We start from the raw sequence: 5942 nt of genomic DNA, 5'->3' as shown, positions 1-5942 counted from the left end.
GAAGCAATTGTGGCTCAAAATGGGAAAAATAATGATGTAGAGATTGTCTACCCTACTCCAAAACAGCCCCTACATAATCCCTTGCTTGATGCACCTCCTTTAATAGAGGATCCTCTAAAAACATGCTTAGCTCATTTTAATTATGAGGATTTTGATGTTGCCAATTCTGTTTGCGAGGTCAATTCTTTGCTTGATATTCCTCCTATTCATTCTCTTCCTTTGTCAACATCAAATGTATCTCTTTCTTGGGAGCTTGCATCTCATCCCATTCCCTCACTTGAGTTATCTCAAACTGTTGAGCCCGAACCACCGGATAAGTGTGGGGAGGATGTTGAAATTCTGAAGGATAACTTGTTGAGCATTCCCGTGCTCAATATGACCCTTCATAAGTCGTTGCTTGGTGCACCCTCACCTAATCCATCTTCCTATAATCCAAATCATCCCCATAGTCCAAAGTTCTTCATTGAGAAAGAAGAGTGGGTTGAGGTCTTTCCGTTACCTCTTTTCCACTTTTGTCTTCAAAGTCTTCCTCCTCCACTTTTAAAAGAACTATCCTATTTGGGGACCTATGACTCTCTAGAGAGACATGGTATAGGGTAAGGAGGACTAACCTGATCTCGGTGCGTCTAGCTATCGATGTTAAATTTAGCACCCATGGGGAGCAATTCTTTCGACTTCAATGCCTCCCTAATGTTCAATTGCCTGAGCCATGGAATTTTATGGGAAATGGTTAAGAAATGCCAAAATTTAACTTTCTCTGGAACTATCTTAAGTTGTGTTCCATATTTTTAGACTGACTTCTTAGACCTTCTCAACTCTTGTTTTCATTGCCGGAAGTTTCTGGCTCTATCAGGCAATTTTCTCGGACTTTTGACATGGCACTCACATGCATAGCCTCTCATCTTCAATGCATTGTTGGATTATGGTTTCTCAAAATCATCCATGCGTTGGAAAGGTGCTACATTTTGAAAAAATTTCCAAATTGTCCATGCATTAGAAAGAAGTTGAAAAGTTTTCAAAATTTTCCATCCATGCATTACATTGGAATGAAAGTGCAAAGTTTAAATTTTTCTATGGATTGAATTAAAATGGAGTTGCAAAGTTTTAAAAATATATATATATATATATTTCCATGCATTTGAGATGATTGCAAAGTTTGAAAAAAAATTGCAAAGTTTAAAAACAAAATTTTCAAAATTTTCCATGGAATGGAATGAAGTTCATTGGAGGAAAATTGCACAATCTGAAAAAATTTCAAAATTTTCCTTGCATTGCAATGAAGTGTAGAGTTTGACAATTATCCATCCATGCATTGGATTGTATTAATATGCAAAGTTTCATTATTTTCCATGCATGCAAGGTGAAAATAATCCATCCATGCATTGATTTGGAAGCATGTTGCAAGGTTTTATCAATTCTTCAGCTCTCAGTTGATCATGTATACATTCACAATGCATAAGAATGAGGCACCTAATAGAATGACATGCAAAGTTCATCTCTCAACCTCACTGCATAATGTTACAATGCATGCAAAAAAAAAAATTCATCTCTCAACCTCAATGCTACTGCCTTCATTTCGAGCACTCTATTTCCTCTTTGGAGTGCTCGAAAGCTCTATGAAGCTTGCACAAAACCATTCCGAGGCTACTGCTTGTATTTCGAGCGCTCTAAGTCCATTTTCGAGTGCTCGAAATGTGAACCAATCTCATCCCAAGCTCACTGCCCTCCCTTCGAGCTCTCTAGCTTTCATTTCGAGTGCTCGCCAATCCCACACAACCATGCAACCATTCTCCTCTCTGCCTATATTTCGAGCACTCGAAGCAGGCATTTCGAGTGCTCGAAACCTGCTCGACTAACCAAACCAACCTCCTGCAACAAAACAAGCATTAACCAACCATCCCAACAACCACCTTACTCCCCTTGCATGATCCCATCCCCACGACCTGCATGCATGCATGCAAGCCCCATGCATGCATGCACCTCCATCTTCCCTCATCTCCCACCATCCAACACCATCTCTCTGCAACACTCAACTACCATGCAAACCCAACCACCATCAACCCAGAAACCACACAACCACCTCAACTCCAACCCACAAACCTTTCCCCATGCATGCAATCATGCCACCATCCCCATAACCCAACTCTCGGCATCTCCCTCTCCTTCCGCAGCCACTGCCAGTTTTTCGAGCACTCGAAGTCCAACTTCGAGTGCTCGAACCCCCTCTCAACCTCACCCAAGCTCTCTCACTCAACAGCCGAGCCCTCTGCCAAAATTTCGAGCACCCCAAGCTCTTATTTGGAGTGCTCGAGATTGCTCAACCTCACCACCAAACTCCCTCTCTCTCGGCAACATACCACACCACCCCTCTCGGCAAATCATCAACCCAACCTCACTTCTATCCATGCACCAACCCACAAACAAACCCCTCGGCATCACTTTCCACCTCCAAACCACCATGCCGAGTGCTCGCACCAACTTCCCTCTCCACCATGCAATCCTTAGGCAACCCAAGCAACCCACACCTCATTTCCCTCAACTTCTACCACCTCAACCCACAAACTAACCTCTCGGCAACCCCTCATCATCCTCAACCATGCATGTCTTCCACGGCCACCCTCCCAACACAATCCCAACCATTCACATCAACACTATGCACACACCAACCAAACCGACCACCACCTCAACCTTCACCCTTCTCTCATTCACCAACCAACCCTCACACCAGCCTTCTCTCTCTCGGCACCTTCACTCCCTAACCACCCACCACCCTTCACACTCAATCAACCCCATCCTCAATTCCTCCACAACACCCTCATGCATGTCTTAAAAAAAAAAAAAAAAAAAAAAAAAAAAAAAAAAAAAAAAAAAAAAAAATTTGGCACACTTTTGGCATTCTTTTGCTATCCATTTTACACTTATGGCTAATGTCTGCATTTGTGTTTTGTTTGGATTTTTATCTTGCACTATAATTCAGTTTAGTGTTTTTAATTTTGTTTTAATTTTTCTTAAGAGCCTATGCTTTTACATGTGTATATTAGTTGTGTTTTGCTAGGTCTTCATGTCCAAGTTTGGGGGAAGCACTTGCATATTCACATAGATGGAAACCTTTGCCTTCCTCACTCCGCTTGGTATTATTGTTCTTTAACCCTCTCTGTTCTTATTTTCATTTGCTTGTCTTCTCACATTGAGGACAATGTGACATTCAAGTTTGGGGGTGCATTTATGTATTTTTGGTTTTACATTTTTGCTAAGCAATGATAATGGAATTTGAAACCTGTTGGAGATGAAAGCATATGTTTAAAACTTTGTGCATAGAAGCAGCTGATATTTTTGAAAATAAAGAAAATTTGAGTTGAAATGATCATGTAGATTCAAATTAGTCTGTATAAATGTCTCAATTAAATTCTCGCTGGATTTGACACTCTTTTAAGCTTCACAATGCACAGATGCACATTGGAAACTTAACTGTGAGGCATGCAACTTGATTGACCTTGACCTTGCCCTAGTTAATCTGATTTGATGAACCTAATGGATGAATACTTTTGGCATGAATCTAAAAAAAAAAAAAAAAAAAAAAAAAAAAAAAACTGAGAAAGAAAGAAAATAATGATCAGTTGACGTTCGTAGCCTTTCCAACTCGAGTTATTAAGCCCTAGGAGTGTCTCTACACTTAGCACCCTAAAACCATCTGGTTTGGGAGTTGTTGGCCTAACGCTTGCTACAGGGGTTGGTTAGAAAGCTTAAGGGACTTAAACATTGCACGGTCATTCAAAAAATAAACTGGTAATAAACATGGTTCGTTGGAGTTCGTAGCCTTTCCAACTTGAGCTATTAAGCCCTATAGAGTGTCTCTACACTTAACACCCTAAAGCCATCTGGTTTGGGAGTTGTTGGCCTAACGCTTGCTACATAGGTTGGTTAGAAAGCTTAAGGGACTTCAGCATTACACAACCATTCTATGTTTCGCTTATGAGTTACAAAAAATTGTCAACAAGCAACAAAAGTTGTCTTGTAAATAAAATCATGCCTTAGGGACCTCATTTAAAGGGGAATTCAATGATTTGAAAACTTGTGCTTTGGAATTGGAAAAGAAAGTAAAAGCCGTATGTTGAGAATATTCACTTTCACTGAAGCTAGAGTTGATTTCCATTCAAGAGATGATAATTGAGTTATTTATATAGACTTTGATGTTGATGCATGTATGTGGAAATGTATTTAGCCAATTTTTGTATCAATGCTTCATATATGCAAGGTAGTCTTCCCAATGACCCCATCTCCAGCTCTTTTTCTATTTCAAGTTATTTTTGAGCAATGTATATATCTTATTTTACCATGGATGATATTTTTGTAGTAGCAAGCCCATGGTTGTCTTTTCATTAAGTTTTTCAATGTAGTTTTGCTAAGGGACTAGCAAAATGTAAGTTTGGGGGTGTGATAAGCGCCGAATATTGTATATTTAAGCGCCTTAAATTGCATTAGTAAAGTCCGTTGTATGTTAATTTATGTAGATTATCTTCATTTCTATGTTTTTATGCATTTTCAGGTTCATTGGCCAAAATGGAACAAGAATAAGGCCTTGTGGAATCTTGAGCAACAAAAGGTGCCAATGCTGAATTCTGGCAGCAGTAGAACCTGGACTTTGCTCGCCATTTTGACCTTCCAAACTCGAGAACTGGACTTCCCTCATAACATGAAAGATTTAGAGCTCTGAATTAGCTTTCTAAATCTTCAAACGGTTTGTCATTCGGAGCTTGGAACAGAGAGTTATGGCCTTGTTACCAGAGGTGCACAGAACTGCCTGGCAGCAATGAAATTCTGCCTTGATCTTCATTTTCAACCAACCATCCTTGAGAATTGGATCTCCACCAAAAGCTGAAATATTTAGAGCTCTGAATTAGCTTTCTAAATCTTCAAACAGTTCATCATTCGGAGTTCGGAGCGCAAAGTTATGGCTGTTTAACCAAAGTAGGTCTGGGCGGAGCAAGTGAAGCATGGAGCTTTTTACACTAAATTCGAGTGCCCGAGGCCTTGCTTAGAGTGCTCGAATTTTGGGCAGAATGCCCTTCGGAAATGGCTCATTTCAGCCCACTTGCACCTTGGTTTCTTCATTTTGTTTTCCTCTTTAATGAAGTGGTTGGAGATGTTGGTTGGTGGCCTTTTGGTGGTAGATAAGAGGGATAAGAGCCACACAATACATAAAGCTTCATTTTGGGAAGATAGAGGAGAGAGAAGAGAGCAAGGAGGAGGAGTTCTTGAAGCTTCAAGAAGGAAGCTCGAAAATGGAGATGGAGTCTTCTTCTTCTTCTTCCATTTTTGTATCCATGGATAACTAAACCTCCATCTAGGGAGGTGATGAAACTCCTCCTTGTAAGCATGTCTAGTTTTTGATTTATTTTGGGGAATGAAATGTGTATTTGACTAGTTCCATAATCTAGAGCATGTTACATAATGTAATGGATGTTTTAATGTTCTAAAGATCATGTTGCATTAAATACTCTTGTCTTAGATGATTTAATTTCATGGTTGTATGGCTTGTAGTTTCATAGTGACAATAGAGCTAAGACTATGGAATGGTTTTAATGGCATGATTTTGAGTAGCTTGTTAATTCATTGCTTAAGAATTTCTTTTGATGGATTAACCTTGTGACTTGTTATCATGTGCTCTCATCAATTGATTACTTATTTGACAATCTCTAGCTTAGTGAGCATGTTGAGGATTGCACCATAGTTTAGGTAATTTAAGCATGTGGAGCTTTGATAGGTTGTTCTTATATTTTAATTAATTGAATTTCTTGAAGATGATATAGTAGTCATGAATTGCTATTCATCAAGGTCATTTCTACATTAATTCCCCAAATCAATCATATAATTAGCTTGTGTAGAGGTTTGGAGTGGATTCACTTCCCTAGACTTCCTTCTCTAAATCTTCTCTTTTAATC

This window comes from Cornus florida, unplaced genomic scaffold (assembly GCF_030987335.1).
Source record: "Cornus florida cultivar Cherokee Brave unplaced genomic scaffold, ASM3098733v1 CherokeeBrave_3.0.0_Hap2_Chr01, whole genome shotgun sequence".
Classification (NCBI taxonomy): Eukaryota; Viridiplantae; Streptophyta; class Magnoliopsida; order Cornales; family Cornaceae; genus Cornus; species Cornus florida.
This window is presented reverse-complemented; position numbering follows the sequence as displayed.